Raw genomic sequence first — 23730 nt, forward strand, 5'->3', positions numbered from 1 at the left:
CCCCTGTGACGTCAATGATTGTCAGGTGTCAATGAAAAGGTGCAGTTGGCAATGCTCTGATTCGCATCACATCTCAGGCGTACTGACCAGACTCCATCTTAGGTATGGGCAAATTAGTAATGGCTATATGCTAATACGTTTCTAGGCTAAGCATAGACAGAATACATTGGCAAGTGGTATTGTGCATGACCTAATCTAATACCGGCAAAAACTAATGTGTGAATCTTAAAGTGACAAGTAAATATAACTCATGTTGTGTATTATGCCATATGTACTTGTAAGCTGATTTATATTGGCCTCACATCCCGGGAACTACATGTAAAAACTCACCGCACATGATGTGGATGGTGTGAGCACGCTAAAGACCATCCCCAGTCATATAAAGGCATGCCACAATTGTATCCCCAATGAGTTGAATATCTGGGGTACTGATATATGTGTATATATATGTGTATGCCTTCTTGATGTTACAATTTAATGATACCAAATATTGTTATATTTTCTTGGTGGATTATTGATTCCATGTAGATATTTCCATATTGGGAGTGTCCATTGTGCTCACTTTTATAATCCGTACAGGCCTCCAGACAAATGCACTATCAGGATGCAGTGGACCCATATAGTTAAGCCTACCAATACATGGAGGGGGCGGTTGCCTGGTATATTAATGCACAATAAAAAAAAAAAAAAAAACTTGTATGCGGCGCTGTTCACACTATGGCCATGCACAGCATCCAGGCCAGCCTAGTAGTGACACCCTTCTATTAGCTCAGGCGGGCTGCCCAGCGCTATCAAAATGCATGCCATGTGAACAGACACCGCAGTTTACAAGACCAAATGGGCCCAACTGCACCCTGAATAAAAAGTTCAAAAAACACATTAAAAAATGTGGAGTATTAGCTGATATGTTGGCCAAAATACGTGAGCCCATAACCTGCGCAAAAGGTCTCCACGTTTACGGGTACCTAACACTAAATCCTAACACTGAAATAGCCCAGAAAGAGGACTTGAAAATCCTCCAATAATAGAAAACAGCATACAAGTTTTTTATTGTGCATTAATATACCAGGCAGCCGCCCCCTCCATGTATTGGTAGGCTGTGAGCGGTTGTTTCATCGGTATTCTTGCACCTGTGTTACCATCTTAACTATATGGGTCCACTGCATCCTGTCTGGAGGCCTAAACGGGTAAACCTTTTTGCTCTTTTGCTGTTTTCTATTATTGGAGGATTTTTAAGTCCTCTTTATGTGCTATTTCAGTTTTATAATCCCCCTATATAAGACGTAGGACTGTTTTTGGCATATTGTGAATGTAACCTGCTTTCTTTTCTGATGATATTGTTTCAGTTGTTATTCTGTGTTTTCCCAGCTACCATCTCTGAACAGATGGACTACAGGACAGTGTGGAGGCCATATACTATAGGAGGCTTATTTAGGTCATAATATGGACAGATATTTTTTATTCAGGAGCATTTTAATAACACGGTTATTTTTAAAGGACTCCGTGTCGGGATGTGCTGCAGGAGACTGGAGAAGAGGGAAGTCTAAAGAAACGAGATGTGGATGAGAAAAGTCATCATGGCGTCTGGACAAGATGGAGACTAAGAGAAAGAAAAGACTCAATCAGAGAATAGGTCACTTATAAGGTACCAGGATGTACATTTTTACTTGTTGATATTGACTGCGTCTCATCAGTACTGTGGTTCCTGTATAGTCCGCAGTCTGATAAAGACTGATAACAACTCCCTGCATCTCCTTACCATTGTTAAGGACATACTGGGAGTTGTAGGTTCATGAGATACAAATGTATATGTGCCTGACTTAGAGGGATTCAGCTCGTCAGTTATTAATCACATGATGTCATAGACCTAATGGAAAAGGGAAGAATTAGCTGGGTAGAAAGGCAAAATGGGCGCCTTCAGCTTCATCTGCCTTGGGCACCAAAATACTTTACTCTGGCTCTGGTATCGAATAAAGTAAAATCCCACATGACCTATCAGTGTTCTACGATTTGGGTTGAGGACACTTATTGTTTGTGGGCTGGTGAATTGTATGCCAGAGCTGCTTTTTAGTCCCAATTCAGCCCTGAATCCCCTCGTGTATCTGAATGCAAGGAAGAGTGTGAACTTGTGGTAACACGTTGTCATCTCTGCTCCGTCCTGTCTTCCAGCGCAGGGTTAAATTGCCCCGACTCCATATCTGGCTTCATGGCTTGATCATAGATGCTGGATCCTGATCCCCAACAAAATCCCACCAACCCACGATTGTGAAAGAAACACACAAAACACTTTTATTGGATGTTAAATCAACCAAATTTTATTCCAAATCTCATAATTATTATTTCATTCAGTGTCTGAAATTTAGAATCAGCCAATTACTATGAAAAAGACACTGAAAATGGCAGAACCCCCGACTCACGAAGAATCATCCTTCAGCACTCAGGAGAGGAAAAACCCCCTGTGGTGGAAACCTGTAGGGAACCATGGCTGTAGGACTGCCCTTCCCTTGGGCTTAGAAGGTTAATGCCAACATGTAACAGCAAATTGTACCAGAATTTGTACATTGTGTCATATTTGTTATGGAGAAGCCTAATGCGACCTCTCCAGGCCGTCCATATAAAGGTGAAGGAGGCGACTACCGGACATGAGGGAGATCTGGCTGCAACATCTGTCACCCCATTGATCTGGCTGGCTAGGCGGTATGGCTTATCTGGCTGGCTAGGCGGTGTCCCCTTCCTCCCATTGTGGAGTGATGAAGCTCCAGGTCTCCAGACACATCAAGTACGGCTCCTCCTACGGCGGAATGACTTGTGGTTCTGGAATCTTCTCCTGTATCATAGATGCATGTGTTTATGACATCAGCGCTGTTGCCATAGTTACCACAGGTGTTTTATACTGTTGTTTCATTGGCTAGAAAGTCCCTCTCAGTGTTTCAAAGAATTAACCCTTGAATGACTGGCATTATTCCTTTCTCCAGAAGCCTGTAAAATAAACTTATCACTAGACAGGACCATTATCATTATAATATTTTAAAGTTGCCCCAACCAAAGTCTAATAAGTGAGCGCATCTACAGAGATGATGTGTAACAAGCACAATAATTCCATTAAGGGTATGTGCATATGGTGCGTATTCTGCTTAGGAATTTTCCACGCAGAATTCACTAAATCCGCAGGTCAAATGACCTGCACTTTTCCTTCGGATTTAGTGCATTTTTTGTGCGGTTTTACTGCATGTTCTGTGCGGTTTTCCACTGCAGTTTTCCACCTGCTCCATTCTAGAAATCCGCAGCTGGAAAACTGCAGCAAAAGCGCACAAAAGAAGTGACATGCTGCTTTTTTCATTCTGCACCAAATCTGCGCGGAAAAAAACGCAGCATGTGCACAGCGGATTTTGTTTTACATAGAAAAGAATGGTACTGTACATCACATGCAGTTCTGCTGCGAATCCGCAGACCAAATCAGCTGCAGAATCTACATCATGTGCACATACCCTAAGCCCTACTAAATGCATAAATGCACAATATAAGAACAGAGCAGTCTCATAGAAAATGAATGATACCGAGGTGAATGCAGTTAGATATAGGAGGTTATATAGGGTAGGGGCTCATACTGTATATAACAGGCTATATGGGGACTCACACTGTATATGGGAGGCAATATGGTGGCAAGCAATGTATTCAGTAGGCTATATGTGGCCTCATAGAGGGAGGACTTGGAGCTGCCACGAGATGAATCCAAATTAGACGAGCCAATTCACATGTGGAGGGTGCACGTCCAAGCTAGTTAGCATAGCGGAATCAGGAAAAAAGGAGATTGACGGCACTCCAGGAATAAAGAAAAAAATATATATTTTATTGTGGCAAATTAAACCATATTAAAATCAAGTTGCCTGATGCGTTTCGAGTGCCTTGTGTGCACTCTTAGTCATAGGAGGCCTCATACTGTATATACGAAGCGATGTGCAGGCTCATACTGTATACAGGAAGGCTATATGTGGCTTCATACTGTACATAGGAAGCGATGTGCAAAATCATACTATAGATAGGAGGGAATTCAAAAGAAGGAAATATGCAGCTACAGGTTCAGGGAAAAATATTTAAAAACAAAAAATGAAGGAGAGAGATAAAGTGGCGCCTGTGTAAAAGGGTTTGTAACTGCTTATAGTCTAGATACCAACCACAAGGAAATCGAATGGATTATAAATCTTTGTGATAGACTCGCGCTGAAAAACCTGAGAAGTGGGAGAAAAGCTAGTCACTTATTAATGAGACAAATAGAAGAATATTTAATAGGTAAAACCTGACAAGAATAAACAATAAATTGCAGTTAGCCCAATCAAGGGGGTAAATAGCAGAGAAATAGTGATTAGTATTTCTTATTAAATATATTGCAACTCGCCCAGTACAAAGCTGTGGAAGAAATGGTAGTTAATGGAATAGCAAGTATTGCACTCAAATAGTTGATGAACCAAGGAGAGATGGCATGTACCTGAATAGAATTCTCCTAGAGGCTGCAAATAAGAGTGGCAGGAAGTAAAGGGTTAATATGTACATAGAACACATAATTAGGTGAAAAGATTAAATGGTCATAAGCAATATGTACCGTTCCTGAAGAAGGAAACCGAGTTTTCCAAAACGTGTTGGTTTTGGCTCTCTTTGCCACCCGTACCTCGATCCAGCAGCAGTTACGTGGCACCACGTGATCTACCGCGTCACACAGGTCCTGCTCCTACTGCACATCCGCCAGGACGCAGCTATCGACCAAAGTGACCGGATCCCCGCCGACCGCTGGAGGGCAGGAGCGCTGGTCTCACACTACACCTCAGCATATCACCGCTTCTCCTAGGTCCAACCTTTACTCAGGGCCGGCGTTAGAACAGGCAGCTGCGTAGGACCCCCGCTCCCCCAGGGGCCCCCAGCCAGTGGCGGCACACCACGCAGCCGCTATGGGGCCCGTGGGTTAGGAGGGCCCGCCTTCCCCCAGCGCCGACTCCCCCCGCCGCATTGAACTATACCAGCGTCATAATGACGCCGCTACAGTTCAAAGCAATTATGGGGAAGAGAGCGTCACTTCATCGCGCACCCGCTGTGCAGCATCGGTACAGGTGCCGGCAGCCGCCATATTGGCAGTAGCGGGGACCGGGAACAGGTGGCTCCAGACGGGGTTTTATCACCTCTCCGCTCCTCCCTTTAGGAGCTGGCGGGGGGCGCGTGGACTGGGCCGCCCGGGTGAGGATGCCGCAGCGTCTCAGCCGTGTGGAGGAACCGGAGGTGTACGGGACCGGCGACAGTGAGGTGGGTCTGCTCCCCTTGTGTCGCCATCCTCGGCCTCCAGCCTCACCAGCCCCCTGTGACAACAGCCCCATAAATTCCTCCAAGCTCTGCCCTTGCTCCCTGCTCTCCCGTGACCCATGTCCTCCTAGGTCCCCAGGTCATTGTGTTCCTCCTGGGCCCTCGTACGTGCCTGGTCTCTCCTCCCCTGGTCCCCCAATGCTCTCCATCTCCCATGCCCTGAGTCCTCCTGCACCCCCATGCATTCCCTGCCCCTTGTCCCTGTGTGACCCATCTGCCCTGCTCTCAAGTCTCCCTGCATCCCCTTTTTCCCCGTCTCTCTTGTCCCCTTGCGACCCTTTCTCACTGTGTGTCCCCATCTACCCTGTGTTTGTAATCCCTGTGCTCCTTTCTTCCTTGCTCCCAAGTCCCCGCTCCCCCATCTTCCCCCTTACCCTTGCAACCCTGTATCCCCATGTGTCCCTATCTACTCTGCCCTTGGATTCCCCGTGTGTCCCCTTGTGCCTGTCTCCCTTGTCCCCTTGTGTCAGTCTCCCTTGCCCACTAGTCTCCGTGTGTCCCCTTGTGCCTGTCTCCCTTGTCGCCTTGTGTCAGTCTCCCTTGCCCACTAGTCCCCGTGAGTCCCCTTGTGTCAGTCTCCCTTGCCCACTAGTCCCTGTGTGTCCCCTTGTGCCTGTCTCACTTGTCCCCTTGTGTCAGTCTCCCTTGCCCACTAGTCCCCGTGTGCCCCCTTGTCAGTCTCCCTTGCCCACTAGTCCCCGTGTGTCCCCTTGTGCCCTTCTCCCCTGCTTCTTTACCCCGTGTATTCCCTTGTATTCCCTTGTGCTTGTCTCCCTTGCTCCCTAGCCACCCGTGTCACCCTTGTGCCTGTCTCCCCTATCCACTTTGTGTCCTTCTCCCCTGCCCCCTAGTCACCGTTTGACCGTGTCCTTCTCCCTGCCCCTGTGTGGCCCTCCACCTTACAAGGGTCTCATGTTCGCACCATCTCCTGTGCTAATATAATGTCACTTGGTTGTGAATTATTTTTTTTTCTTATCATTTGTGGAGGTTGTCTCACTAAAGGTATTCTTTGGGGAGGTGGACTGTATTAAATTCTATGGGGGCTGTATTATATTATATTCTGTGGCAGGTGATTGCATCATACTCTATGAGGGGGCTACATTGTATTCTATGGGGGCTGCATTATATTCTATGGGGGTTACATTATATTTTATGGCGGGGAGGCATTATACTCTGTGGGATGGATGCATTATACTATATCAAGAACTATGGGGACTTCATTATGCTATATGAAGAATTATGGGGTGCATTATACTATAGGAAGTGAATTTTACTACATGGATGATTATGGCGGTGCATTATACTATATGGAACACTATGAGGAGTGTATTATACTATATGAAGGACTGATGAATGTATTATACTATATGGAGCACTATGAGGAGTGTATTATACTATATGAAGGACTGAGGAGTGTATTATACTATATGGAGCACTATGAGGAGTGTATTATACTTTATGGCACACTATGAGGAGTGTATTATACTATATAGAGGACTGAGCAGTGTATTTTAATACATGGAGGACTATGAGGAGTGTATTATACTGTATCGAGGACTATAGTATACTATATAGAGCTCTGTGAGGAGTGTATTATACTATATTGAGGACTTTGGGGAGTATATGATACTATATGGAGGACTGTGGGGCACATTATATTATATGGAGGACTATGGGGTGCATTGTAATATATGGAGAACTATGGGGCACATTGTATTATATGGAGGACTATGGGGTCTGCATTTTACAATATGGAGGACTGTGGTGCACATTATAATATATGGAGGACTATGGGGTGTATTATACTAAACAGGCAAAATGCTGTCTATTCTTCGAGTAATTGGATTGTTTATGCCGGAACAGAAATCGTTGTTCTCAGCAGCACATCACCAGTGTAAACTGCAGAAATGCTGCTGATAACATGATACTGTATGGGGACAGATTGATCCATTAGTGTTTGTTCTGTCCCCCTCATTATTGCTTAGCCGGTGGAAAGAAGCTGGGAAACAAATGTTGGGGAGGTGGACTGTATTATATTCTGTCGGGAGTTACATTCAATTCTATGGGGGCTGTATTATATTATATTCTGTGGCAGGTGATTGCATCATACTCTATGAGGGGGCTACATTGTATTCTATGGGGGCTGCATTATATTGTATGGGGGTTACATTATATTTTATGGTGGGGCAGCATTATACTCTGTGGGATGGATGCATTATACTATATCAAGAACTATGGGGACTACATTATACTATATGAAGAATTATGGGGTGCATTATACTATAGGAAGTGAATTGTACTACATGGATGATTATGGCGGTGCATTATACTATATGGAACACTATGAGGAGTGTATTATACTATATGGAGGACTGATTAATGTATTATACAATATGGAGAAATACATGCAGCTAAACGCTCCGATCCGAGTGCCGGCGGTAGTGCCGGGTATTGATGTGCGAGACTCGTCTGAGTTTCTCGCATGTGAGTATGAGCCCTTAGTATGATAAGCATAACAATACAGGTTAATAGCAATAGTACGTTAATAAGGGGTCAATATCTAAGTATTAGTATAACCAGGATAAGTATAAGGCTGGGGTCAGACTTGCGAGTGTGATGCAAGAAACCCGCGCAAATCTCTCGCATCAATACCCGGCACTGCCGCCGGCACTCAATCCGGCGTGCGCGGCTGCATAGAAATACATGCAGCTGCACACTCCGGTCCCGAGTGCCGGCGGCAGTGGCCGAGTATTGAGGCGTGAGACTCGTGCGAGTTTCTCGCAAGTGTGATCCCGGCCTTAGCATAAGAGCGCAGGCAGACGGCCACACAACTCATGCGAGGATCGCTTTGCAATCCTCGGACTGGCCACTGCCGCTCCTGACATGAGTGTGACAGTGTGATGGATTACTATGCAGCTGTTACACTCAGGTCCAGAGAGCGAACTGTCAGACCGAGGATTGCGATGCGATCCTCGCATGAGAAATACGTCCATCTGTCTGCCACCTAACAAGTATAACAATACAGTAACCACGAGCTGCATTCTATTGAATAATTTAATAATTATATTTTTATTATAAAGTTATTGGCACGGGATAAATATCTGCAGTCTGTCATGATACCAGTGCTGGTGGACCTGCACTTCTGGGGTTAATGTTTTGATCTCAGTGCAGACTCTTACCTGCACACCTGAGGCTCATTATGGTGGCCTCTCATTGGTTCTGGGAAAGCTTCTTATAGCCTCAGGAAGCTCCCATCCCCGTCAGTTATACTTTCGCCCTTGGCAGAGTTGTGTTGACCCCTGAGTGTGTTTGTGCTGTGTTCTGGTTGCCTGATACTCTCTGTACGACTCGGTCTGTTCTCTGGATAATGCTTGTTGGATTCTGCTTGGTACCTTCTATGTCTGTTTGGTTTTGACCCCTGCTTGGCCCCGACTATCCGTTCTGTCTGATGCCTGGTACTTTACTGCTATCTGTCAGTATCTAGTCCTAGAATCTGTTTTTTCTTGCCCTTAGTTAACATGGATCTTGATGTTTCACAAGTCGGCCATCTTGCTTCCTGCCAAAGCTGTATATAAAGCCAGCACCTGTTCTGTTTCATTGCTTGAGTATTATGTTTTGGACTTTGTGCCTCTGCAGTCCCAAGCCTGGACTTACTATCCCTGTTGGTCCTCTCTTAACGGCGGATTCCTCCGTCAACCTGCACGTCTGGATCCCTGCCTGCTGACCGAGTGATTGCTGAACACCTGACTTCAGAAACCTCTGCCTGACTACACCTGCGGTGAAGTAAGAACTCCAGCCAGCTAGTGTGTTCCTCCACCCTGCAAGAGTCTGTGTCTTGTGCCCGCATTGCTCAGTGACTTTGAATGCTGTGTCGCAGAGTATCAACTCTGCTATAAGCATTTATCAGATTGACTGAACATTTATCTGGACTTATATGCTATATTGCATTCAGATTACTAATACAATATTGCTTGCGCAACCCATTGTGTCTGCAGTCTCTTTGACCTAGCCACTGGTATCCAGTTGTCTCCACTAGTATCGTGACAGGATACTCAAGCCTTAAAAAATGGATGCCGCTGGGTCATAGACTTTAGAAGTGCGTGTTAAGAAGCTAAATAATATCACTGCCACTGTACACGCTGAAGTGCAGACATGGAAGAGCAGAATAGAAGGCCTAGAGGGGCAGACTAAATATGATATGCAAGTGCTTAGTCAGACCCTTCAGGAATTGTGTGGCCGAGTTGCAGCTCTGGAGGCACAATCTCAGGCTTCTGTTCCTGCCATCCCCAAACTACCACCATTTAGGTTTGGTGGCGACCGAGACAAATACCGTGGGTTTCTGAACCAGTGTCGTTTATACTTTGCTGCACATGTCACACAGTTTCCTACGGACCGTTCCAAAGTATTGACTATCATCATGTTGCTGACTAATAAGGCTCTTGCCTGGGCAAACCCTCTGATAGAATCACAGGATGCATGTCTGAACGACTTCAATATGTTTATTACCGCCATGGGGCAGATGTTTGACGATCCGAACCGTGGCCTTACAGCTGAGACGGCCCTGCTGAATTTGCATCAAGGTAAACGCCCAGTGACTGAGTATGCTATGGATTTTAGAAGGTGGGCTGAGGACACCACCTGGAATAGTGCAGCAAAGTACTCAATATTTAAGAAGGGGTTGTCCAGTTCTATCAAGGACGAGCTTGCACGTGCGGAGGCTCCCACTGCTCTAGGTGATTTCATCAATCACTGTATTCGCCTAGACGCTCGCATCTCCGAACGAAAACTAGAAAGGTGGTCTGAGATGAACCGCAGCAATAAATCGCTTCTTCCTATCCTTCCTAAGGAGAATCTGGACCCAAGTCCTCAGGAGTCCGCACCTGAGCCGATGCAGGTAAATTCCCTACGAAGTTGAGTAAGTGACGAACGGAAGGAATTTCGCTTCAAGGAGAATTTATGTTTTTACTGTGGGAAGTCAGGACATTTTATTATCAACTGCCCCAATCGTTCTCGCAGGACAACCGCAGCCATGGTAGAACGCGACTTCTCTGAATCATACTCCATAACTTCCGAATCCGGGTCACCTGAAATTGCAGTAACCGCTCCTGATTATGACTTTTCAGATATGAACTCTGTTACATCCGAAACTATACTACCCATTTATGCTGTTATTCTATCTTCTGCAGTTTCATACCCTTGCAATAAGAAAAAAGATTCACATTGTTACCTTCCTATCAAGATCTGGATTGACTCCCGTTGGGTGAACAGTTCCGCCATGATAGACTCTGGGGCTAGCGGTAACTTCATGGACACTTCTTTTGCTAAGGAATATGGAATCCGATCACAGAGAAGAGTATCGTCAATTCTGATGGAGACTGTGGATGGGTCCCCTTTTACCTCGGGGCCCGTAGACCAGCAGACTGAACCACTGAAGGTCCTCATGGGAGATGATCACCAGGAGAAATTGCCCTTCCTTCTGATTTCCTCTCCACATTTCCCTATTATCTTGGGTTTACCTTGATTGCAGGCTCAAAATCCCATCATTGACTGGGAGACTAAGAGATTACACTTCCCAGCTAAAGAGGTAACTTCTGAGAAATCGATTGATCAATCTCCGGGCAACCCATCGTCGGACCTAAGGTTACCGGCAGTTTATAAAGAATTTTCGGATGTGTGCAATAAAAAGAATGCAGATAAATTACCACCACACCGCCCTTATGACTGCCCAATCGAGCTTCTGCCTGCTGCTTCCATTCCTTTTGGTAATATTTATCCATTGTCCGGTCCTGAGCTCAAGACTCTCAAAGAATATATCGACGAAAACCTGTCTAAGGGATTTATACGCCCCTCATCCTCTCCAGCCGGTGCACCCATCTTTTTTGTTAAAAAGAAGGATGGATCCCTCAGACCCTGTGTTGATTACCGGGAAATTAACAAGGTAACCATCAAGAACTGCTACCCCCTGCCATTAATTCCAGAGCTTCTAGAGAGAGTTCGTCAGGCCAAGGTCTTTTCAAAATTGGACCTACGCGGGGCATACAATCTAGTCCGTATAAGACCTGGAGACGAATGGAAAACAGCATTTAGGTCTCGATATGGACACTTTGAGTATTTGGTCATGCCATTAGGACTTTGCAATGCCCCAGCAACTTTCCAACATCTAGTAAATGATATTTTCAGAGACATTCTTGATATTTTTGTCGTAATCTATTTGGATGACATTCTGATTTTTTCTAGCTCCATGGAGGAACATCAGCAACATGTCAAGACTGTCTTGCAGCGGTTGAAGGAACACCATCTGTACATCAAGCTGGGGAAATGCGAATTTCACAAGTCGGAGATCCAATTCTTAGGTTATGTAATTTCCCCACAGGGTCTGAGTATGGATAACAGCAAGATCAAGGCGATTCAGGAGTGGCCAATCCCCAAGAACGTCAAAGAGGTCCAACGCTTCATCGGATTTGCTAACTTCTACAGACGCTTCATCAAGAACTTCTCTGACATCGTCTCGCCCATCACCCAGTTGACACAGAAGAAGACAGCATTTATTTGGTCCCTTCAAGCCCAAGAAGCATTCTCTCGGCTCAAGACCGAGTTCACGTCAGCACCGGTACTGATCCACCCTGACCCGGAACTCGCCTTCATTATTGAAGTAGATGCCTCAAACTGTGCCACCGGGGCTATACTGTCCCAAAGAACAGGTGAGAAGAATTTACTTCATCCTTGTGCTTTTCTTTCCAAGTGACTGTCTCCTGCCGAAAAGAACTACGATGTAGGAAATAAAGAATTACTGGCTATCATCGCCGCCTTCAAGGAGTGGAGACCTCTTCTGCAAGGAGCTTCACAGCCGATCGTGGTCCTCACGGATCACCGCTACCTTGAGTTCATCAGGTCAGCAAGATGCCTGACCCCACGGCAGGCCCGCTGGAGTCTTTTCCTTAATCAATTCAATTTTACAATCTCTTATAGACCAGGTTCGCGCAATGGAAAAGCAGATGCTCTATCCCGGATGTACTCCACTGACGCTGTTCCAGATGCTCCACCTAAGACCATACTTTCTGATTGCAATTTTGTAGGAGTCATTCATAATCATGATTTGTTGCAGGTCATCAAAGAAGCTTACAACTCTGATCTTTTCCTGTCTCAGCCATCTGATGAGGTAAGCCTTCTTTTTAGGAATGGAGTTTGGACCCGGGAACGGCGCCTCTACATTCCTGAAGCTGTGAGGTTAAGAGTGTTGAGATTGGTTCATGATTCTAAGGTTGCAGGGCACAGAGGAATTCAGAAGACTCAAGAATTCTTATCTCGCTTCTTCTGGTGGCCAGGTTTTCGGAAGGATGTCCAGAAGTACGTTTCATCTTGTGAGGTATGTGCCAAATTCAAGGTTCCACGTGCCTCCCCTACTGGTCTGTTACAGCCTTTGCCGGTGCCGTCTCGCCCGTGGGGATCCATTTCTATGGACTTTATTGTAGAACTGCCCCTTTCCGAGGGAAAGAGTGCGATTTTGGTGGTGGTCGATCGCCTGACCAAGGCGGCCCATTTCATCCCATGTTCCGGTGTACCCTCTGCGAAGGACACTGCTGACCTAATTATCCAGAACATCTTTCGCCTGCACGTGGTTCCGGATGAAGTTGTTTCTGACTGTGGAGTTCAATTTACTTCAAAGTTTTGGCGAAGCTTTTGTTCAGCATTAGGCATAGAAGTTAACTTATCTTCTGCTTTCCACCCTCAGTCCAACGGGCAGACAGAACGTACCAACCAAACACTAGAGCAATATCTTCGCTGCTACGTTTGCCATTTGCAAGATGATTGGGTAAGGCTACTCCCATTGGCTGAATTTTCTTATAACAACTCCCAGAGTGCCTCCACCAAGCAGTCTCCATTCTACGCTAACCTGGGATATCACCCTAGCATTCTCCCCAGATTACCGGTAGATACATCTTTACCAGCAGTTGCTGACAGGATCTCTTCACTTCAACAGAACCTTGAACTTCTGAAAGAGACTTTGGGTTCCGCACAAGAGAGGTACAAGAATGCAGCTGACAGATTTCGCAAACCAACGCCAACATTTAAGGTAGGAGATTTAGTCTGGTTATCTACAAAGAATTTAAAGATGAAGATCCCTTCCCCTAAGTTGGGACAGAAGTACATCGGTCCTTAAAGCATCAGTGGCCTGGTAGGTGCTGTTGCATGTCGCTTAAAACTCCCAAGAACACTGAAGATACATCCTGTCTTTCATACTTCTCTACTAAAGACTGTAGTACCAAATCCTTTTCCAGGACGTTCGTCTCCTCCTCCTCATCCCGTTCTTGTGGATGGTCAAGAGCAGTTCATCGTTGAGAGGATTCTGGATTCAAGAATCTACAGAAATCGACTGCAGTATTTGATTAAATGGCAAGGCTATTCCTCAGAGGAGAATTCCTGGGAACCCGTGGATAATATTAACGCCTCCCGACTGATTGAGCAGTTCCATCAAAGGTACCCTGGCAAGCCTGGTTTAGGGTCGTCCGGAGGCCGTCCTTGAGGTGGGAGTAATGTCAGTATCTAGTCCTAGAATCTGTTTTTTCTTGCCCTTAGACTTGCCCTTAGTTAACATGGATCTTGATGTTTCACAAGTCGGCCATCTTGCTTCCTGCCAAAGCTGTATATAAAGCCAGCACCTGTTCTGTTTCATTGCTTGAGTATTATGTTTTGGACTTTGTGCCTCTGCAGTCCCAAGCCTGGACTTACTATCCCTGTTGGTCCTCTCTTAACGGCGGATTCCTCCGTCAACCTGCACGTCTGGATCCCTGCCTGCTGACCGAGTGATTGCTGAACACCTGACTTCAGAAACCTCTGCCTGACTACACCTGCGGTGAAGTAAGAACTCCAGCCAGCTAGTGTGTTCCTCCGCCCTGCAAGAGTCTGTGTCTTGTGCCCGCATTGCTCAGTGACTTTGAATGCTGTGTCGCAGAGTATCAACTCTGCTATAACAATTTATCAGATTGACTGAACATTTATCTGGACTTATATGCTATATTGCATTCAGATTACTAATACAATATTGCTTGCGCAACCCATTGTGTCTGCAGTCTCTTTGACCTAGCCACTGGTGTCCAGTTGTCTCCACTAGTATCGTGACACTATCTCTGTGTATGACCTCCATTTTGCCTGACTCTGAGCATTCCTGTAGTGGTGTCCTGCCGATCTCTGGATGCAGGACGCTAAGCCCCGCCCCTTGCAGTCACATGATCGTAGGTCCTTCACTGCTTGCTAAACTTCAGCGTCCCCAGGTCCTGTTTGTCTGTACTTTCCGGTCATACCTGACCTCAGGCCCCCCTACAGTGCGGGTGAGTCCCTGCTCAGCGGAGGCTGCACGCCGGCGCTGACAGGACCCTGACATTATAACTGACCATTAAGTTTTTGGGTGTTTTTTGTGCAGAGAATTATGGATTCCATACAGTGTCTGGCTGACCAGATGAAAAATCTGAGTCAGATGTTTCAAGGTTTATCTCTGGAGCAGCAAGATCTTGCTCGTTCTCAGCAGCAGGTTTCTGAGACAGTGCGAGGGGCTTCATCTGCTGGGTCTCTGGGGGCAGGGGCAAGTGATGTTGTTCTGGTGTCCCCAGAACCACCTGTTAACCTGCCTGACTTCTTTTCTGGGAGCAAAAAGGAGTTCAGGATCTTCATGGACGGTTGCAAACTTTTTTTAGTTTGAGACCACGTTCCTCTGGGGATGAAAACCAGAAGGTAGGGGTCATTATGTCCTTATTAAGAGGGTCCCCACAAGCTTGGGCTTTCTCCATTCCTCCCACTGCCACTGAGAGAGTGTCTGTCTGTGAATGCATTCTTTGAGACCCTCGGGCACATATATGATGAGCCTGACCGAGTGCGATTGGCAGAGGACATGGTGATGAGCGTCTGTCAGGGGAAACATTTGGCTGAGTGGTTTTGTACTGAATTCTGCCGCTGGGCTGCAGAGATCTCTTGTCCGAGCGGCTGCAGGATGCCTTGGCGTTACATCCCCCACCTAACTCTCTCGAGGGCACCATGACCCAGGCCATCCGGATAGACCACAGGCTGCGGCCCATAGGGGTGATGCAGGTGGAGACTCCATTGTTCCCCAGTGGAAAAGAGACTGCCCCTGAGCTCATGGATGTAGGCGCCTTCTCCCTGAAGGATACGGAGAGGAAACGCCGTAAGGACAAGCAGTTATGCTTTTACTGCGGTAAAACGGGACATTGGAAAAGGGAGTGTCCTGATTGCCCGTCTTCGACCCGGTCGGCGGGAAACGACTAGGTCTGCATAGTCAGCGGGGAGACTACTCAGACCCTCAGGTACCCTTTTCCTCGTTCTCTAAAGTTTTACTTCATGTGGAACTGTTTGTGGACGGTAGTTCTTTTCCCTCTACAGCCTTCGTGGACTGCGGATCATCCATTAATCTTATTGACTCCCAATTGGTCACACGCTGCAAGATAGGGACAGTTAGGCTCAAGGTTCTGATCAAGGTGGAGGCCATTGACTCCCCCCCCCCCCCCCCCCCCACTAAAGAGGGAATTCTTTTCATGTCTGATTTATTTGCGCTCAGAGTGGGCGCTACTCATGTGGAAAACCTAAGTTGTCTGGTTCTGGACAATCTACCTGCAGGGTTGGTGTTGGGCATGCCCTGGTTACAACGCCATAGCCCAGTTATTAACTGGAAAACAGGGGAGATTGTTCAATGGGGGTTTAATGATTTTAGGTTGTGTGATAAATCCGCACTGCTGGTTGAACCTGTTAAATCTGTGCCTGTATCATCTGTCGAGCTGGAAGGTATTCCGGAATACCTGAAGGACTTCGAAGATGTATTCTCTGAAAGCGAGGCCGAGACGTTACCGCCACATAGACCCTTTGACTGCGCTATCGAGCTGGTCCCTGGGGCTAAATTACCTAAAGCCCGTCTGTTTAATTTATCCGGCCCTGAGCGCTTATCTATGAAGGAGTACATTGCTGAAAGTCTGCGCAAGGGACACATACGTCCTTCAGTCTCACCTGTGGCGGCAGGTTTCTTTTTTGTAAAGAAAAAAGATGGCGTGTTACGTCCCTGTCTCGATTTTCGTGAGCTTAATCAGATTACTGTATGGAATACGTACCCCCTTCCGTTAATTCCCGATTTGTGCAACCAACTATCAGGGGCAAAATGGTTCTCTAAACTGGATCTTCGGGGGGCATATAATTTGATAAGGGTCCGAGAGGGGGATGAATGGAAAACTGCGTTCCTCACATCGAGGGACTGTTTGAAAATTTAGTCATGCCGTTTGGTCTTACCAATGCCCCGCCATATTTCAGAATTTCATCAACATGGTATTCTCGGATCTCATTGGTCGTTTTGTTGTTATCTACTTAGATGATATTTTGATATACTCCTCCGACAGGCATTCTCATCTGGAACATGTACGAACTGTTCTCCAAAGACTGAGAGAAAATCAGAAAATTTCTGCCAAATTGGAGAAATGTGTACTTTGTGTTCAGGAATTGTCTTTTTTGGGATTAATTGTGTCCTGTGAGGGTTTTCGCATAGACCCCCAAGAAGGTGCAGGCCATTGTGGATTGGGTGCAACCCCGAGATCTTAAGCATCTTCAGCGCTTCTTGGGGTCCGCCAATTATTACCGCAAACTAATCCGGGGGTTTTCGCAGGTGGTCAAACCACTCACAGATCTAACATGTAAATGGTGCGGATGTGAGAAATTGGTCCTCGCTCGCAAAAGAGGCCTTTGCGACTCTGAAAAAATGTTTTATGTCTGCTCCTGTGTTGGTACAGCCAGATCCGTCCAAACCATTTGTGGTGGAGGTGGATGCCTCCGAGGTGGGGGTGGGGGCAGTGTTGTCCCAAGGGCCTGCCACTCTTACCAACCTCAGGCCATGTGCTTTCTTTTCCAGGAAGTTCTCTGCTGCTGAAAGAAATTATGATGTAGGCAATAGAGAGCTTCTTGCGGTCAAGTTGGCGTTTGAGGAGTGGAGGCACTTTTTGGAGTGGGCCAGTCACCCGGTTACTGTGATCACTGATCACAAAAATTTGTCATACATTGAGTATGCTAAAAGACTAATGCCCAGACAGGCCCGTTGGTCGCTTTTTTTTCTCGTTTCCAGTTTACTATTACATTCCGTCCAGGGTCAAAGAAGGTCAAGGCTGACACCTTATCTCGCAGTTTTCATCCTGTGTCTTCCCCTGAGCCACCATCCTCCATTCTGCACCCTGGGGTTGTGTTAGCAGGGATCTCGTCTGAATTGGAACGGGAAATTGAGGGGGCCCAGTCGCTGGCTCCTGCGGCCAAGCCAGGGGGCAAGTTGTTTGTCCCAGAGCAACTTCGCCTTAAACTCGGCAGGAGTTCCATGAATCCAAGCTGTGTGCTCACCCTGGTATATCAGCCATGCGTCTGGCGGTGGCTAGGATCTTCTGGTGGCCTACCCTTGGTTCTGATATAAAAAAAAAATTCATTTCTGGTTGTGGGGTCTGCGCTCGAACTAAAAGCTCTCATAGCCGGCTGGCGGGAGAGCTGATGCCCTTGGCTGTTCCCGAAAGACCACGGACCCACCTGTCCATGGATTTTATTACCAATCTTCCCACTTCCAGGGGTAATACGGTGGTATGGGTAGTGGTGGACAGATTTTCAAAGCAGGCTCATTTTGTACCCCTACATGAAAACCACAGGAAGAGGAAAGAAACCGCCAATATTTGAGGAAAAAAAACTAAACAGACAGAGATGCTTACATGCATAATCAGGCCTCAATACAAATGCACTAACAGGGTGCAGCGGACCCAAGTAAAATGGCAACTGCACAGGTGCAATAATACCTAATGAAACAGCCAGCCTACAATCAGGGATTGGCCGTGTGGCACGCCATTGCAAAAAAATAATCTGTATGTGGCAGTGTTCACACAGGGAATGCAGAGTATATGGTTCACAGCCTCTTAGTAACACCATATAGGTGAGCTGCCCAATGCTAACTATAATGCATCCCTTGTGAACAGAGGCCACTGTTTACAGAACCATTTGGGCCCAACTGCACTCTGAAAAGATAAAAAGTGCACAAAAACATATCAATATATGTAAGGTATTGGTTAATATTATGGCTATAATATGTAAGAAGTCAAACTAACGTCAAAGTTCCTTACACTTGCCAGTCCAACTCTAACATGAAAACCACAAGAAGAGGAAAGAAACCTCCAATATTTGAGAAAAAAACCAAAACAGACAGAGATGCTTACTTGTATAAACAGGCCTCATTGCAAATGCACTAACAGGGTGCAGCGGACCCAAGTAAAATGGCAACTTTGTAAGGAACTTTGACGTTAGCAGTCATTGGGCAGCCCACCTATATGGTGTTACTAAGAGGCTGTGAACCATATGCTCTGCATTCCCTGTGTGAACACTGCCACATACGGATTATTTTTTTGCAATGGTGTGCCACGCGGCCAATCCCTGATTGTAGGCTGGCTGTTTCATTAGGTATTATTGCACCTGTGCAGTTGCCATTTTACTTGAGTCCGCTGCACCCTGTTAGTGCATTTGTATTGAGGCCTGTTTATACAAGTAAGCATCTCTGTCTGTTTTGTTTTTTTCTCATTTTGTACCCCTGTCCGCATTACCTTCAGCTGAGACCTTATCCAGATTGTTTGTGCAGCATGTGGTCCGCTTGCATGGGGTACCCCTGAATGTGGTGCCTGATCGTGGTGTGCAGTTTGTGGCTAAGTTTTGGCGTGCATTCTGCAAAAAATTAGGGATGTCTCTGTCCTTTTCGTCTGCATACCATCCCGAGAGTAATGGTCAGACGGAACGCACTAATCAGTCTCTGGAACAGATCCTCAGATGTCTGACTTCTGCTAGACAGAATGACTAGTGCGATATACTGCCGTTGGCTGAATTTGCCTTCAATAGTCGGGTGAGTCAATCCACTGGTATGTCTCCTTTCTTGATCAACTATGGGTTCAGTCCTCATTTTGGTGAGTTTTTTCGTCTGGATTCGGGATGTCCCGGGGCTGAGGACTCTGTTCAGCGGTTAAAAGATACATGGGCAGAAGTCCAGCGGCGTATATCTAGGTCTCAAGGCAGGTATAAGTTTTTCGCGGACAGGAAACGAACACCTGGTCCCATGTTTCAGGTTGTTTTCCAAACATTTTATTGGAGTTTTAATAAATGGGGAAGAAGGTGTAGGGGAGGGAAGGAAAGATGAAAAGGAAAAGAGGAAGGACAACAATGTCCAAATGTAAAGAATACATAAAATGTAACATGTTGATGCAGAAGCATATTATACAAAGAACTATTACAAAGGTAAGTATTTAAGCATATAATATATTAAATTTGTTCCAAGCTAAAGACCTAACCCCAAAGGGGCCTAGGCAGGCGCACTCTGGTTGAAGACCTTAAGAGAACAGCTCCAGCCATCTAGACCATTTCCTAGCATGTTTGTCAAACTGATCATGCATATGTGCAAATTTCAGTTCAAAGGAATGATGAAGGCTAATTTTGTCTATAATATCGTTAATTTGTGCAGAATTGAGAGTCCTCAGTAGTTGATACCTTTTAATGGCTAACTGAAAAGATGGTAACACATTGCAAGCTTTTGAGACTACTCAGGTCTCTTCATTAGGCTTCAGATTTTGTATTCGTCTATGCCTGATGAAGAGACCTGAGTAGTCTCGAAAGCTTGCAATGTGTTACCATCTTTTCAGTTAGCCATTAAAAGGTATCAACTACTGAGGACTCTCAATTCTGAATATTTCGTTAATTTGTGGAGGTTTTGGATTTTTCCAAAGGAAAGCGATATTGTGTTTGGAAACTAGGAAAATGTGCATAATCAACAGCCTGTTAGTAGGGTCAATTTTGTCAGTGTCTAGAGAAAGAAAGGCCAGATGAGGAGACAAAATAAGTTGTGTTCCTAAGATAAAATCGATAAGATTTGAAACCTTTCTCCAAAAGGGAACAATTTTGGGACATTGCCAAAATATATGCAAAATATTTCCTGGCCTTCCACAACCCCTCCAACAGAGCGGAGAATTGTCAGGGTTGATTCTATGGAGTCTTACAGGGGTATAATACCATCTCCTCACAAGTTTGAAGTGGGTCTCTTGTAGTGATAAGGTAATGGTAGAGGCGTACGAGAGGGAGCATGCCTGTTCAAGGTTAGGAGGGTCAATTATTGTATGTACGGTAATTTGTTTTCCCATTTGATAATATTTTGAGTCTTGACCACTGCAAAACTATTATTACACCACTTGTAAGTATACTCAAAACTCCAGAAAATATTATGGTCTATATTACAAATAAGATTAACTGCTGGTTCAGAAATTCTTGGTGAAATAGCAAGGAATTCATGGAGCTTGTCTTTAAGGATGACATATTGTAAGAAAGCAGGAGTAGTAGATTGAAATCTATTCTTGCGTTTGTTATAAGGTGTACAAAGAGCACCATCGTATAAATCTTTGAGTCTTTTGAGACCAAGTGCAGACCAAACGGGGTCAATAGTCTGATTGGATGCTTGAAAAATAACTGATAAGATCAAATTTTTTAATGTGACTTCTTTATTAGAGCCTCTTTTTGGAACAGAAAATTTTTTCCAAACTTCAGAAATAGCTTAAAATATTGGATGAGAGTTTTCAATTAATTTTTTATGAAGGAGTTGGTTCAGAATTAGTAGGTGAAGAGGTTTATAATTGTTAAAAGACAATTCTAGTTCATGCCAAGCTGGTGTCTTATCATGTGGCCACCAGAATGCGCTTTGTTTGACTAAATTTGCAGTGTAATAGCCGTGATATTTGGGGACCCAGCTCCACCATAAGATTTATGATTGTAGAGAATGTTTTTTGCTATTCTGGGTCTTTTGTTATTCCATATAAAGGAATTCAATGAGGCTTGGAGATTTGTAAGAGAAGAAGTAGGAACTTTTACTTTTAAAGGAAGAGCGCGAAGTAGATATAGGATTTTTGGGAAGATGTATGATTTAACCATCATGATTCTTCCCCACCAAGAGAGTCCATCATCTCTAGATATACGAAATTCATTAAAAAGCTTTTTGGTAAGAATCTCTAAGTTTAATTTTATAAGAGAGCTTATATTTTTGACAAATTTTAGGCCTAGGTATGTCAGCCCATCAGTAGCCCAACCCCAAGGCGAGAGGCCCTCAATTTTTCCATGGTCTATTCCAAGGTTAAAGCCAAGTATTTTGGATTTAGAGTCGTTTATTTTAAAATAAGAGACCTTGGAAAAAGTCTGGATTAGAGTTTGTAAGGCAGTGATAGAGTTGCTTGGATCGGTAAGGGTAAGAATTATATCATCTGCATATAATGCTATTTTAAAATCTCTATGCAAGGTTTTAATTCCTGAAATCTTTGTACTATTCCTGATAAATTGGGCCAGAGGTTCAATGGCCAATGTGAAAAGCAATGGTGACAAGGGGCAGCCCTGTCTAGTCCCATTAGCTATATTAAACGTAGGGGAAAGATGATTGTTGGAATATACCCTCGCCCCAGGGCCGGAGTACAAAGCCATAATACCTCCTGTGAGTCGAGAATTAATTCCAAATTTTGAGAGTCGCTTCGAGATAAGACCAATTAAGGCAGTCAAATGCTTTCTCAGCATCAAGAGAGATAACAGTGGCTTTGAGGTTTTTCGAGGAAATGAGCTTAATTATGTTAATGAGCCTTCTCGTACCATCTGTGGATTGTCTTCCTTTAATGAAGCCTATCTGATCGTTGGAAATTAGTGTCGGGAGAAATTGATTTAGTCTATTAGCCAAGATTTTTCGTAAATTTTTACATCTGTGTTGATGAGGGATATAGGTCTATAATTAAAAACTTGGCTAGTGTCAGAATTTGGTTTAGGGATTATGACAATGGTCGCTTCCAGCATCTCTTTGGGAAATTGCCCTGATTGGAAAGTTGAATTAAATACTTTTACAAGGTGAGGGGCCAATAAATTACTAAAAGACTTGAAATAATCATTACTAAACCCGTCTGGTCCGGGTGATTTAAATGATTTAAGTTTTTTTTATAGTTTCCAGGACTTCTTGTTCAATGAAGGGAGAAGACAAAAAAGATAAGTCTTCAGAGTTGAGTTTTGGAAAGTTCATGCTGGAAAGGAATGATCCAATCTCTGAGGTAATTATAGAAGGATAGGGAAAATGAAGGGAGGTCAGCTCACCAGTCTCGGTTGCGATCCATAATCCTCCTGCGCACGGAGTCACCTTGATCAGGGGTGTTGACTGAAGCAAAATAAAGGATGGAATCTCCAGCGCTGGACTTCAGTTAAAAATACATCATTTATTGTAAATTCTTAAAATCGAACAGAAAAAGTGTGGATAAGGACATACAGGCAGATGGGGTCTCTGGTGGTCTCCAACCAACGCGTTTCGACCTAGAGGGTCTTACTCAACAATCTCTGAGGTAGTTGGCTGCAAATTAGGGTTATCTTGATTAATATTATACAGATTTTTGTAATAATCGGCAAAAGCCTTTACAATATCTTAAGGGGGGACAAGAGATGTACCATTAGAGGAAGTTATAGTGTCAATTCTATTCCGTTTGCGTATATTCTATATTCTGTTTGACATGTATTTTGAAGGGCGATTTATAGATAAGTAATGCTTGCATTTTGCCGATCTAATAGCTGAGTCGTAAAAATTGAATATGAGTTTCCTTAATTGCATTCTAAGATCGGTAAGTTCTGATAATACAGCTTGTTTGCTAGAGGAAACAGAGGATCGACAAAGTTCCTCTTCTTTAGATTTAATTGACTGTTGTAGGGTAAGGATTTTATCTCTATTAACTTTTTTTTGTCTGGAGGAAATTTGGATCAAAACTCCCCTCAATACCGCCTTGTGAGAGTTCCAACAGGAAAATGGATTTAGGAGGACGGAGTCATTTTCACTAAAATAATTCTGTGGCTGAGCTGATTTCAGATTTGGTGGAGGGGTTATGAAGCAAAGAGGAGTTGAATTTCCACATGAATTGGGGGTGAGTTGGAGGCCCTATTGTCAATTCTGCAGTTACCGGAGAATGATCTGAAATAGATTTATTAAGTATGGAGACAGAGAAGAACCTTGGCAAGGAGAAGACATCTGTGAGTATCAAGTCTATTCTAGAGGCCGACTGATGGCCATCAGAAAAATGAGTACATTCTCTGGATGTGGTGTTCAAACAGCGGAATGAGTCGAATAGCTCTTGATTATAAATCCAGTTGTTCAAGGATTGCGATCTTTGTCTGCTGGGGGAGGTGGAGTCTAGTGTATTATCTGGCACCATATTAAAGTCACCTAATAAAAGTAGAGTTCCTGAGCGTAAGGTGTCGATTTTTTCATTAGCTTATTTAGGAAGCTAAGTTGTCTGATGGTGGGAACATAAGTATTAACTATTGTGAAGATGT

General features: G+C 44.7%; 1 protein-coding gene and 1 long non-coding RNA gene across 7 annotated transcripts in view; one reads left to right on the plus strand and one right to left on the minus strand.

Annotated features, from left to right (window-relative positions):
* Positions 1-23730, minus strand: part of LOC141069520 (immunoglobulin lambda-1 light chain-like) — a 1030357-nt gene that overhangs the window by 910966 nt on the left and 95661 nt on the right. The window lies entirely within an intron of this gene.
* Positions 1-23730, plus strand: part of LOC141069522 (uncharacterized) — a 209683-nt gene that overhangs the window by 74691 nt on the left and 111262 nt on the right. For 2 of the 3 annotated variants that reach the window (XR_012226582.1, XR_012226583.1), the window contains exon 3: positions 1498-1645. This is a non-coding gene — a long non-coding RNA (uncharacterized lncRNA). Of the gene's footprint in view, positions 1-1497; positions 1646-5191; positions 5293-23730 lie in introns of all 3 variants that reach the window. The other variant, XR_012226584.1, reaches the window with a different exon arrangement.

Source organism: Dendrobates tinctorius, unplaced genomic scaffold, assembly GCF_039654945.1.
Source record: "Dendrobates tinctorius isolate UK_male_01 unplaced genomic scaffold, ASM3965494v1 ptg000265l, whole genome shotgun sequence".
NCBI lineage: Eukaryota > Metazoa > Chordata > Amphibia > Anura > Dendrobatidae > Dendrobates > Dendrobates tinctorius.